Raw genomic sequence first — 14,084 nt, 5'->3', positions numbered from 1 at the left:
TTTCATTAATTCCAACAGAACAAATTTTTCTTCCAGCACCAGAACAGATTGCAGCTATTTCAGCTGAGCACAGATGAAGTTGTTGGCTGGGGTTAGCAGCCATGTTGTAGCAAAAACATGTACCTTTAAATAAGAGAATCACACCCAACACAGCACTACGCTAACACTGCGAGAGGCACAGGGACACTGGGTCTGTATGACAGAATGGAAGATAGAAAATGACAGTCTCCTAAATACTGCCTATCCAGGACCATAGATCAATTAAATGCTGTGGTGAGAGGCATCACTTAGTTGCCTGAGTTAAATCTTCCTCCTGCTCTCACTCTCTCCCCCATCTTTCTTTCTTCCCTACCAATCCAACTATCTATAGTTAGATACATCTTTTATAGATATGACTCACATATGAGGTAATTCTACTTTACCTTACTCTGTGGAGACAGAGACCCAGAGATTATTAAGCCATCCTTCTCAACAAGTTCCAAATAAGTCAGAGAGAAAATGATGTAAACAAATGTGTCCTCTAGTAAACAAAAGGTCCATTAGTAAAAGTAAGCAAAGGGTACATCCTGGTCTTCACCCTGAGCAAGGCAGAGCTTCCCAAGAAAAGTAAAGTGATTCAGCCCAGCCCCCCAATCCTGAGCAGGCAGCGCCATGTCCCAGAGCAGCAGTCTCTTCTTTCTTAGTTCAACTGGAAAAAAGCAGTCTCATACTTATTATAATTGATAGCAGCAAAAAGAATACCTTTCAATTACAGATTTGATGGTAGTTTCTCCAGCTCTTTCTAGGGGTTGGATGAGAAATCTCCAAAAGAGAGTGAGTCTTACAGAAAGGTATTAAAGTGGGCAGGCTTGGGAACCCAGACTAGATACAAGTTGGCTGATTCCTCATTCCATATTCTACACCTCACTGCTTCTGAAGAAGAGAGCCATTAATAAAATTCTTTAAACTTATTGCTTATGGAATAATATTGTATTGACAATAAGTACAATCAAGTATTTACATAACTATAAAAAGTTTTTGAAAGACTACAAAATTCAAAAATAGAAGCCCATAAATAGATACTAATAAAAGCATAAGTTTGATGTCAAGGACAACCAGATTGATGGGAATTTCAGGTCTTTTTTTTTTTCAGCTTTACTGAAGAAAAACTGACAAATAAAATTGTAAGATATTTAAAGTATACATCATGATTCCCCCCATCTAGTTAGTTAATACATTCATCACCTTTTTTATTTACCTTTTTTTTTTGGTGGGGGGGGGATTATACATTTAAGTTCTATACTCTTAACAAGTTCAATTATGCAACAGAGTTTTCAAGTATAATCATCATGTTATACATTAGCCCCTTGGAGCAGATTCATCTTATGCTGAAAGTTTGTATCCTTTTACCAACCTCTCCCGATTTCACCCACCCACGCAACCCCTAGCCCTGGGCAAACACTTCAGGTCTTTATAACCTGAATCCAGCTCCATGAACCCAGGTCAGATGCACTAGGACAATTCCTTCGCTCTCTTGAAGTTGTTCCTCCAACCACCCTAGATCCTGCTTCTTCTGCCCTGACTTCCTGTATCCCTCAGGGTATACTTAAAGACCATAATCTTGGGTTAGGATTCTCTGGTTCCAGAGGTAGTGTGTTATAATAGGGTCCAGGCTTGGAAATTTGACTTCTAGTGTAGGCTCAGCCTGAAACTAGCCAAGTGATCTGTGCAACTTATCTAGGCCTTAGTTTAACAATGTTCAAAACTGAATTAGTAAGCCTGGACTAAGCCTTATCATAAGGTCCCTGAAATCCAGCCGCTGCCTTGTCCCACGGATCATCAGGGTCTCTACCTGCTGTCTTCAGAGGCAGAATCAGGAATGTGATCAGGACTGTGACAGCCGGAGAGCAGTGCCTGAGTATAGGCCCAGTCAGTAGCTTGGTGGAGAAATAGTCTTTGCTTCCCTAGTCGGTAATTGGTAGAAAGAGCCCTAGAAACCAGATCTTCTGACTCTACTCAATTGCTCCGCCCTCTGTACCTCAAAATTCAAACCCCTTGGCATTGTATGTAAGGGTGCCCGTTGATGGACCTTGACTTTCTTATCTTGCTGCCAATCTGCATAAGTTTAGGTTACTTTTTGGCCTCCACACCCTATCTCATTCTCTTCTTACCACTCATATGCCCTTTCCACCTCATTGCATAAGATTGCCTGATAAACCCTAATTGTTTCATAGCTCAGCTCAAATGACGGGTCTTTGGGGAAATCTTTCCTGATAGTTAAAATGATGAGCTTTCTCCCTTCAGTGGTCCCCCAGCACTTTTTACTTCTCTCAAAGCACATCTTGCTTTTTGTCACAATTGAATGCCAGTAGATTATAAACTCCTGAAGTCCTTGGATCAACCGCAGTACCCAAGACAAAGCCTTCCACAAACTGTCAGTCCCAGGAACACACAGCAGCCATCAGGATAGACTAGGCTGTGTGGAATAGAAAACAAACTCCAACATTTCAGTGGTTTTACTTGACACAGGTTTATCAGAATCTCACACAGCATATCCAGTGCAAGTTGTAAGGGGGCTCTGTCATCAGAATCTTTCAGGAACCAAGGCAGATGGAGGTCCCATCTTAACAAAAGCTCCTATGACCCTGGTGGTAAGAGACATGAATGTGGAGAGTCAGTCTAGCACTGGCTCTTCCATCTTCCACCCAGAGGCCGCCCCTGACATTTCATATCACATTTCATTGGCCAAAGCAAGTCACAAGGCCATGTTTACCTGTAGGGCCTGATGATGGAGGAGTATGATCTTTCAGAGTGTTTGGAAGGAGGGCAATCAGAATATGGATGAACAATGCTAATGACACCACCACACACACCAAGCTATTCCTCACCCTTGACTTTGACCCATCTTCTCTCCTGTACCTGGGACACTGCCCACCTTGTCTGTCCTTCATCTGAATGGCCTCTTCTCATCCAGATGTTTTCACTTAAAATTCAACTAAAGCCTTTGTTGACCCTAGCCCTAATTTACAACCACCAACACCACCACCACCAAACTTGGACAGTGTCCCCTCAGTGTGCCCCAATAATACCCTATAATTTTAAGTGATCCTGCCATATTGTGTTGTAGTTCAGCTTCTTACTTGTCCCACTAGACCAGGGATTGGCAAACTAAAGCCCAAGAATAAATGCAGCCTGCCACAATTTTTTCTAAATAAAGTTTTATTGTAACACCATCGTGCCCATTCATCTATATATTGGCTATGCCTACTTTTACCCTACAGCAGTGTCAGACATTGTAACAGAGATCATCAAGCCCCAAAGCCTAGACTATTTACTATGTGGCCCTTTAAGAAAACCCCTGCACTAGACCATAAGCATCTTGAGAGCAAAGTTTATATTCTCAGCACTTAGCAGAGTAATCAGCTCTTACTAGGCATTCCAAAAATATTAGTGGAATAAATGAACAGTAGGAAGGCACATGAATGTTCCCTAAATTAAAATAATCTTTAAGAACAAAGGACAAGAAGACAGGGAACAGGGAGCATCAGAACATCAAATTTTGGCAAAACAAACTTAGATTTTCTATTCTAGCTACACATTCTATCACTTTTTAAAAAATGAGTAATCACTGGGAACTAACATTAATCTTCCAAGTGTCAAGGCAACTAGAGTTTGCCACAGTCTAGTTAGAACAAATTAAGCAACTGTGACACTTACGAAATGCTTTAAATTACAAAATCACTAAATCCACATCCATTTGCTCTGTAGAATATTTCATTCTCTTTGACTAACAAATCTGACTTAAATGAGGTGCAGACCTCTTCACATAGTATTGTAACAGCCTTCAAAAGTACCACAACTGGTATGAATTGCCTCCCAGCTGAGTATCTATGTAGTAATGTCAGTGCAGTCACTCAGAGCTTCCAGAAGTAAACAGTATCTGGACCCTGGTGATTTTACAGCAGATGAAAAAAAAATATTAAAATACAGGCAAAAAATCTGGAAAGTACAGCATCCCAGTTTGTTTATAACAGCCATTTCAGCTAGCACAGATCCACAATTTATTTGCAAACAGATTAATTAATGTTTCAGCAGCTGTTTGCAGCCAGTCTGTGATCTCACTGAGCACAGATGACACTTTTTTCCTCTTCTATTCCATGGGGGCGATTTCAGCAATGCTTAGATTAGGTTTTTACTGTATCAGCCCACATGATAAAATTAGTTGAGTCCGGAAGCAGCTAAACTGACTTTACAAGATCCCCAGGCCGCCAAGTCTCTGGTGAATCTCCACCTTTTCTCGGTTTCCTTTTAATTATGGGCCCAAAATGCCAGTTTGCAAACAGATCTGCAAGATCAAAACCGACATTTTTTAAAACTGTTTCCTCTTTCGACTTTGAGGTCCCTCAGGGTTGGTATTCAGCAATGTATACTACTGGGTATAATAAAAGCAAATGCTTGAATATTTTGTAGCAGCCTGACAGAGGATAAACAAATGGAAGCACAAATGATGAAGGGCCCACAATAACATGCCAGGAGAGCCAGGTAGATGGCTTCCCACAAAGCCATGCAGCTCGTCCGATCATGGTTCTCTGCTTGAAGGAAGAAGAAATGGGGAAGACAAGACAAAATCCCCAAAGCCTCACTAGGCTAAATTTCCTTACTCTCCTTTGAACAGACTACACAGATTTTGTTGACTAATTGAGATCAATCCCAGTTGTAAATCGCCTAGCTATCCTACAGCTTTAATTAAGCTACCAGAGGGAGTTGTTTATCAATTAACACTTGTTACAAATTATTAGTAATTATATGGACTTTGTGTATATACCATAGTCTGCAAGACCAGAACTGCTTCCCAGGTGTTACGGAAGCAAATTGAATAGCTGCAGGATGAAGGCACCAGCCATCGTCGTAATTATAGAACCCCTTTTTTGGCAGAAACATTTAAGGTAACTTCCAGCACTATCAGCAGTAGTTGAATAAATACCCTTTTAAGTATTTTAAGTGTTTCTGATGCCAGGGTTTTGCCAGATTGCATTAACTGGTGGACTTTGTAATAGGAACTTCAGGTCGGTATTTACTTTTTGAGTGACAAACATAATGAAGATGGGAATGTCAGTAAAAGCTGATCATGTATTCAAGCATTAAAGCTACCTATTGCAGTCTGCATTGTATTCTGTGATAATTTTAATTGGTTTAATTGAGATGCACACTCCTGATTAATGTTTAATTCCTTTATATTAAAAAAAAGAGTCAAGTAGTTCGACATTTCTTCAATTATGTTAGATCTTTCTCGACTTCAAAGGAATGTTACACTAGACAGCTAGATGCAGGGCAAACTGATTAAAGAATAAAGACTGCTCATTATAATCTAGGAGTACAAAATTGGTTTGTGTAGCCTTTGAAAGTCAAAATTATGAGCTAAAACTTGAGCTACAGTAACCAAATTTATAGTCATTCTTACTTATCTATTTGCTTATGATTAGTAATTTAAAATGATCCATGGGATTGATTTACAGATCTAATACCCGTTCAGGGACCCAAAATGTTTTGTTCATGATTCTTAAAAATGTTGGAGGAATGTATTTAGTAGCATTCATAAACATCTCTATCAATCAAAGACAAACACGAGTTTAAAAAGATTTAATAGTCAACTTCATTATTATGGCTGCATAAAAGAGTAAAATATTGTATAATGTAATGTACTTGCAAAAAGTTTTAGTTTAACTTGCATTTTCTGTGGCTTTTTGAAAAAATGAAATCAATGTAAAAAGTGTGGATTTCTTAAGAAAATCAACTCTTAATTTCTCTGATAAATAAGTTTTTTAAGAAATATAAATGGAAATGTAATATGCAGTGGCATTAGTTTATTTCTACAACTAATACTTCTTTGAGAGTCATCCCATACTCTCTTACATGCATTTTCCAAAATTCATTCCAGGAGCTGGGATCAACAGTCTGTGGTAGGAGTTGGGTAAGGAACCCTTAGGGAATCAGGAGATATCAGTGATGGATCTATAGAAATCTAGGGCAGAGAGTACAATGGAACTCACACATTTTTGGCTTCTTTTATTTATAGAAAATACAAACCACTTATCAGGACTTCATTCAGGAGAGTCCAGGGACTCAAGAGTACATCACATTTTCTGGGATCTCTATGCTATTATGACTCAATGTATGAGCGAATGCATGTGTAAGTGCATTGCCCAAAGTAGGTATCATGGGACACAAATTTACCTAGATGCTGGACAAAAAGGGGATTCTAAGGACAAGGAAGTTTGGGAAATCTTGTGCTATAGCCTTCTCTTGAAAAGTCACAATACCCATCAGCATATTAAATACTCAACATATTTTACCACAGAATACTTTTTGAATACCAATTAATATCAGCCAACACTTTCAAACCACAGTAGTGTAACAATATGTATCTAAATAGAATACTAATGTTTGTTTTTTCCAGAGCAATGTTGATCACATATGTGCAAATAAGCGAACATTTTTCACCTCACCAGCCTCATTGAAGTGCGATGCACCAAGAGGGGCACAACATCACTTCTGTGGTTTTCCTGCCCAAGGTGTACAGTTGGAATCTAATTATAAGGAAATACCAAACAAACTCAAATGAGAGACTTTCTAAAAAATGACTAGCTTGTACTCTTCAAAAATGTCAAGGTCATAACAGACAAAGAAAATCTATGTCAGATTAAAGAAAACTAAAAAAACATGACAACTAAATGCAAATAGTAATCCTGGACTGGATCTTGAACCAGTATTTTTTTTCTTTTGCCATAAAGGACATTAATAGGACAATTGACAGAATTTGAGTAGAGTTTGCAAATTAGGTACTAACGAATTCTGTTTCCATTTTAATTTCCTCATTTTGATAATTTCATTGTGGTTAAGTAAGATAGTGTCATTGGTTTTAGGAAATACACGCTAAAATACATAGGAGTAAAGTTGCATGTCTGTGACTTACTCTCAAATGATTCAGAAAAAATTGTGTATGTGTGTGTGTGTGTGTGTGTGTGGTATGTACCTATAGAGGGAGATTGATAGAGAATATATGGTAAGAATGTTAACATTTGGGAAGCCTGGGTGAAGGATATAAAAGAATACACTAGTTTTGTAATTTTTCTGTAAACCTGAAATTATTTCAAAACTAAAAATGAAATATAAAAGAAAAAAAAGCTATGGTTCTGAGGAGGGAGTGTGCTAGGAAAGAAGCCCTAAGTTTGTATGCCTAGCAACCATAGGCAAAGTTTTCCAGTTAGATTCTCCAGGGATGTGTTGCCTACTACTCTGAAGGTAATGCCAGCTGCTTGGCCTCTAAAGCCATCTTCCTCTCTACCCTCCCATCCTTGCCCCTGACAAGCCCCAGGTCCGGGTGACTACCCACTGAACCTCAACCCTAACACTAACTCTGCACCTCTTCAAAGAACACTTATATATAGGTCTGTGCACCCAGGGGCACATGGCCAACCCCAGGTGCTACCTCTGAGAGAAGGAAAATGGAGGCAGGGTAAAACTACAAGTGAGCATATAGCAAAAGTCTTAAGTAACAGCTAAAAGGAAGAGGAAAAGTCTTTGAAATCACTCCAAATTCAAAAATTACTCTCTGCCTTTCAAAACTCCACTGTGTTTTATAATATGCCCTATCATAACAACAGCAGCCTGGGAAAGGGGGAAAAATAAAAACCTTCATGATGGAAACAAAGGGGCAGTTGCCCGAAAAAAAAAAAAAGAAGAAGAAGAAGAAAGAAACGGAAAAGTTTTGCCATTGGGTTCCCTGAATGTTCAGTGAACCAAGCTAACAATATCGGGGAATTAATGATGAAGACATCTGCTAAGAACAAATCATAGAGACAGCACAATCTTCAGAGTCCTCCGCTTCCCATTTGTATCATCATAGACTAAGTTCACATGCACAAAATACACTCATTGAGAACATAGATTTTTCAAGGTATTAAAACTGTCTTGCCTGAGGGTTTCAGCCCCAGCCAAGTTCACTATGAATTCAGTGAGACCGAAAAATGACAATGGGATAAAAGGGTTGATATCTGGCTTTATTCTCATGGCAGTAGGTCGAGCACTAGAATCACATCTGCATCCAGCAGTCTGCAAGTCCATAACCCACCTGTTCCTCTGCCTCCGCCCAGAGCACTGGGCAGAGCTCTTTACATAGTAACTCAGTCAGTAATAGCTCATTGCGTATGAGTGTGGAAGCATTAGCCTAGCAGTAGGTCAATTATATCACCAAGTAGTTTAGGGTCAGATGAGGAACCTGGCCACAGGAACTTCTATTTCCCCCCACAAACCTTTATAAGTACTGTGCAGATTTAAGATTTATTACATGTTTTCCTGTCTACAACATCTCTTTCTGTAAATAAGAGTAAATAAGGGGCAGGATATTGCTTATTAAGAAAAGCAGATACGCCCAGAATTGCAAGGAGGCAATAATAGTGTGATCTCCAGGACTTGCGCAAGGACCTCAAGGAAAAATGCAGCTGGAACTAGAACAGTATTGCTATGTTATGAAACTTAAGTATGAATCAGAATTGAATTAGATTTAATCAGGAGAGGTTTGTGGGTATAGAGCAACTAGAAGAAAATTGTTCCTTACAAATAGTTTCTTATTCTGGGTTTGCTACTAAATCATTGTAAGTCCTTGAACAAGCTATTCAAACATTCTGGGCTTCGACTTCTCTTAATGGAAAACTGTGTATAGCGGGACAGGAAGAACAAGGAAACCAGTTAGGATTCTGATGTTCTAACTACTGGAGTAATAGTAGATTGGACCAGAGAGGTAGTGGTGTAGGTGTCAAGTGAGAGAACCGGGCCAGAGTCACTATCTCTGAGAGCCTGTGAATGTGTTTTTAGGACCTTCCTCCAGATCAAGGCAAAGGGAAAACCAAGGCTATGCTTTCATAGCAATCTGATTTTTTCATTCAACGTTAGGTAATGGTAGTTATTGTACTGGGTGCCAAGACCTGTGCTAGCTGATAGGACCTGTAGAGGGGTGAGTAAGAGAGCTATCATTCTGCACCTAAGGAGCTGCACACAGAGGCAAGCAAATCAGCAATTAGGGTACATTGCAGCAAGAGCTGTGGTGGGGGAGTGCAGGAGTTAGGATCACAAATGAGGTCCAAGCAACTCAACTCTGGAAGAATCAGAGAAGTCCTTCTGGAAGAGGTGATATCTAGGCTGAGATCTAAAGAGTGAAAATGCTGTACATCCATTCCTGTGGCTAATTTATTTTATAATTTGATGTTTGTACCTCTTTATCCCCTTCACCTATCTCAACAGTCCCCTCACCCACCTCCCCTATGGTAACCAACAGTCTGTTGTCAGTATTTATGGGTCTATTTCTTTTTCATGTGTTTTGTTTTTTAGATTCCACATGTAAGTGAAATCATATGGTGGTTGTCTTTCTCTGTCTAACTAATTTCACTTAGCATAATGCCCTCTAGGTCCATCCACACTGTCACAAATGGCAAGATTTCCTTTTTTGTTATGGTTGAGTAATTTCCATTGTGTATATGTACCACATCTTCTCTATCCATTCATCTATCAGTGGACACTTGGGTTGCTTCCATATCTTGGCTATGTAGCAACAAGGGGTAACTACACTTACCACGGTGAGCATTTAGTAATGTATATAATTATTGAATCACTACGTTGTACATATGAAACCAATAGAATATTGTATATTAACTATACCCTAATAAAAAGATAAAAATAATGACAATGAATTACCTGTTCAAGAAAAGTGGGCAGAATTGGGGAAAGGAAGATATGCAGACAGACAGAATAGCAAGTGTAAAGGTTCAGAGACCAAGGGAGGAGAGAGGGGGTTGGGCAGCAAACTGGTGCAGCTGAAGCTGGTTTAGGATGGAGAAGTGTGTAAGACAGCAGAGCTTGTAACCCATATGGAGGCAGTGCAGAGTGTTGGAAAGGGTTTAACAGGAGAGTAATACTTATTCGTTCATTTAACAAAAAATTACTATTCATATACCACATGCCAGACTGTTTGAAATGCTAGGGAAATAACACTTAACATGATCAGATTTATGTAGAGAACAATTATTGTGGCCATTAAATGCTAAGCTGCATATAGAAGTGCAAGAGAGACAGGAGACCAATAGGGAACCAGTTAGGAATTTATTGCTGTTTATTAGACAATGACTAGTGTAGTAGCTTGGGCCAGAGTGGGCCATGTAGGTGGAGAAAACTAACAGTTTTGAGGCAGTGGCTCCCCTAGCCAAGAGTTTTTACTGCTGTGCCAAATAATAGGATAAAAAAATTTGGTGATGAATAGTATTTAGCATGCTACACACTTCATCTCTGAGGAGAGCAGACTCTTCAGGCCTCCTAGTAAAGCATTAAATTATTGCTTTGACATCAAGCATTTCATCAAGTACTTTACTAGATTTGTCCTCACTTACCCAGACAAAACATTATTAAGGGTACATGAAATCAGAAAGAAAATCAGTTTGCCAGCCTACCTGGCCTCCCTCCACACACAAAAGTAAATACAACTCAGAAAATATCTACTAAACATAACCTTTCTCTAAGTCACCAGAAATATTGTTGGCAGCTGCTGGTGACAACTTATGTCATTACATTCTAATCATGTAAACTGCTCCCTCAGGATGATTTAGCTTGCTGCAGACAAAATGCTTATTGCTTCCTCACTCATGTAGAGCACAAACGATTGCTGAGAAGCTCAAACTCAGTAGTCAGGATGGGCTTCCCTGACAGACCAGCAGCACTTGGTGGAGGACAGAGGCAGTTTAAGAGGAACACCTTTCACAGCCCAAAGTACTGCCACGCTGCATTGTACATATGCAGGCTATTGACCCAAATTTCACTGTGAAACCTGGGATTTGGGGAACAAAGGGAATTCTTTGGCATGGTTCCAACCTTTCCCCAGCCAGAAGTGGGTAATCAATGGGTTGATTAACTAGGACTACCCTGGGTACCTGTAGGAGTAAATGCCTGCATGAAGCCCCATGCTACCTCCAGCTGGTGGGTGGCTTCAAGGTAGTGGTGTCTAAATATCTGTCAGGGAACCAGGTGCTTCAGAATTTTCTGAGGTGATTGCTGAAACATGGACTTGCACTCGTTGGAGACCTACTGAGTCAGAACCTCTGGGAGTATGGCCTGGGAATGTGATGTGCATACAGGCTTGTTGATTCCTATAAGGGACCACCTGAGTGGGACTGGGTACATAAAGCTCATCAGTGTGAGCCTCAGAAACACAAGTGTCCTGCTCAGAGAGGTTCTCCAGATCGCCACGTCCAAGCACCCCTGGCCGTGCTCCGGCTCTGGGCCCCAGATATGCTTTTCTGTTGGCCCCACCTGGAGACCCCATGCAACTTCCTGAGCCCCTCTGGGCCTCAGTTTCCTTAACTATGTAATAGGATAGCATCACGGTCCAAGGGGTTGTTATAAGAATTAAATAAGTTAATACACATAAGTACCTGACACATACAAAGCAATCAGTATCTGTTAGCTATTTAAAACCTTTTCTGGCATATTTTAATTCAAAACTCACCTCTTCTTTCTTACTGGACTAAAATGTTGGCTTCTCCTCTCAACCCAACACATCTTTCTCCATGCTTCCCCCAGATTTGCCGGTCTCCAGATTCTGAACTGGAACATGCCCACAGGCTCCAATCCTACCCAGGCTGGTCTGAGAGCCACAGCCACACGGTCTGACGCCTGTAAGGGGACACTCCGTCTGAGTGCCAGCAGGCATGAGGGAGCCTGAGTGGTCTGACCTCAAGACCAGTTTGCACAAGTTAACCACTAGTAGGAGCTGCCACAGTGACATCCTTTTCTTTGATGTCTAGAAAAGAGAACCCGCCAAGTGTGCCATATTGCCTGCACAGCAGTGTACCAACTGCAAACACAAGGGCTGTGACCATGGTAATACTACTGCCAAACCTAGGCCAGGCTCTGTGATAAGGGCTTCGTGCAGAAGCCCATATGAGGAAGGTGCTACTGTTCCCAATTTTCTTCTGAGAAAGCTGACACTAACTTGCCCAAGCTCACGAGTGATAGCAGGCAGGGTGGCATGTATGCATAAATGCAGCCTGATTCCAGCATTCCCTTTCTTTTATTAATCATTACACTAGGAATCATGAGGAGTGATACAGACTAAAGCCAGAAAGCATCTGGCATTCCACATAGAACTCCTGCTGTCTCAAGCCAGTATTAGCCCAAGTCAAACCTCACACGTGAGAGACAAGTGCTGTGAGATAAATACTGAAAAAAGCAAGAGGCCCACTCTGCCACTCCCAGGTGGATGATGGCACTTAGACTCTCTTAGCCCCATTTTTCTTCATTAGTAAAATAGGGAAAAATAAGACCTACCTCTCATGGTTGTATATGAAGATAAAATTAGATAATAAATGTAGAACTGCTTTAAAGTGGTATACAGATATTAGCAATTATACTTATTCATTCATTCTACTAATATTCATTCAACATTTACTATGTTCCAAGCCCTGGCGATGCAACTGTGAAGTAGACACAGTCTCTGCCCATCAACATAGAATCTGGAGCCTAGTAAAAAGGCAATTACATCCTGAAGTCCTAAGTGCTAATGCAGAGGATGTACATGATGCAATGAGGACATACAGGAAGGACCCTGGTCCTGACTTGCAGGGGCTGGGAGGGCTCCTTGGAAATCTAAGAGGGGAAAGTTAAGTCACAACTGGGAACTTACTGCTTCTGGCTTTTTGAGCTTTAGTTGATTAACTCTGTAACTCTGTGTCTTTTTAGTGGACTTTCCTGGCCTTTTTCTCTTTCCATCCCACTCATACCTATTTTCCTGCCTAAGATTGGTTATAATAAACTTAGTATTTCAGGCCTAAAAAAAAAAAAAGACTGGGAACTTACTAGGGAAAGAAAGTGGGAAGAGACAGTGGGAAGGTAAGGAGAGTCAAAGATGTCTATTAAATTCTGGTTGGATAGTGGTGCCTTTTCCTGGTATAAGAAGCATGAAAAAGAAAGCATATATGGAGACATCAGCAGAAAATTCTGTTTTAGATGTGATGCCTGCCTGTCCACCAGGCAGCTGGATAAAAGGCTCTGGAGCTCAAGAGATTGATGGTGAATGAAGCTGTAAATTTGGGAGTCATTATCATGTATGTACCAGAGTTGTATGGAGTAGGAAGAAACGAGGTGATCTAGTACAGGTAACAAAAAAGGAGGCTACAAAAGGATTCTATTCTTTCCTGCTGTCACTTGGACTTTATTCTATCAAATGTCCTATCCTCTTTTACTTGTTTCTTTATCCTTTCCCTTTCAGCTTAGACTTTCCATAGGCATTTAAATATACTAAGTCTCTATTATCAAGAAAATAATAGCTTTATCTACCCCATTACTCTCTTCAGTCCTGCTCAGCCCTTTTCTTCAGAGCTGAACCCGTTAAAGAGTAGTCTGCAATTGGGATCTGCAGTTTCTCGCTTGCCATTCACTTCCCAATCACTCAGTCTGGCTGCTGCCCCTGTCTCTCTAGTGAAGCATTCTTATCAAGGTCCTTAATAGCCTGTTTGCTGCCAAATCCAAAAGAAGCCTCTTTGGTTTTATCTTACCTGACTTCTCCAAGGTTTCAGGGATTGGAAATACCCATTGTCCCTCTTTTCCAAGCACTTCCCTTGGCTTCCTTACCTTCACACTTAATTGCTTTTCCTCTGCCCTCTCCAACTGCTCCTTCTCTCTGCTGGTGGGCTCTTCCTTCTCCAACTCTCTCTTAAATAATGCTATTCCTCAGCACCCTTTCCTAAGCCCTTTTCTTATTGTACAAACGTCTCCTCTCTTTCCCCCAACCTGGTATCTTAATCCATACCAAATTATTAGTGTAGGATAGACAAAAAGCCCACCTCTTTCATTTTAACAGACTAGAAGAAGAAAAGGATGGCTGGCACCATGAATCATTTTTTATGTTTGGTTGCAGGAAGTTAAAAGAGTACCTATGGGACAGCTTATATGCTCCCTGAAAGTTAACACGTAGTCATTCGCTGAATATGTGATAGAAGGTGATAGGGCCTGAGAATATTAGGAAAGAAGAGAAGTCTTGAATCATCATGGAGTATTGGAAA

The sequence above is a fragment of the Manis javanica genome, chromosome 4 (genome assembly GCF_040802235.1).
Source record: "Manis javanica isolate MJ-LG chromosome 4, MJ_LKY, whole genome shotgun sequence".
NCBI lineage: Eukaryota > Metazoa > Chordata > Mammalia > Pholidota > Manidae > Manis > Manis javanica.
This window is presented reverse-complemented; position numbering follows the sequence as displayed.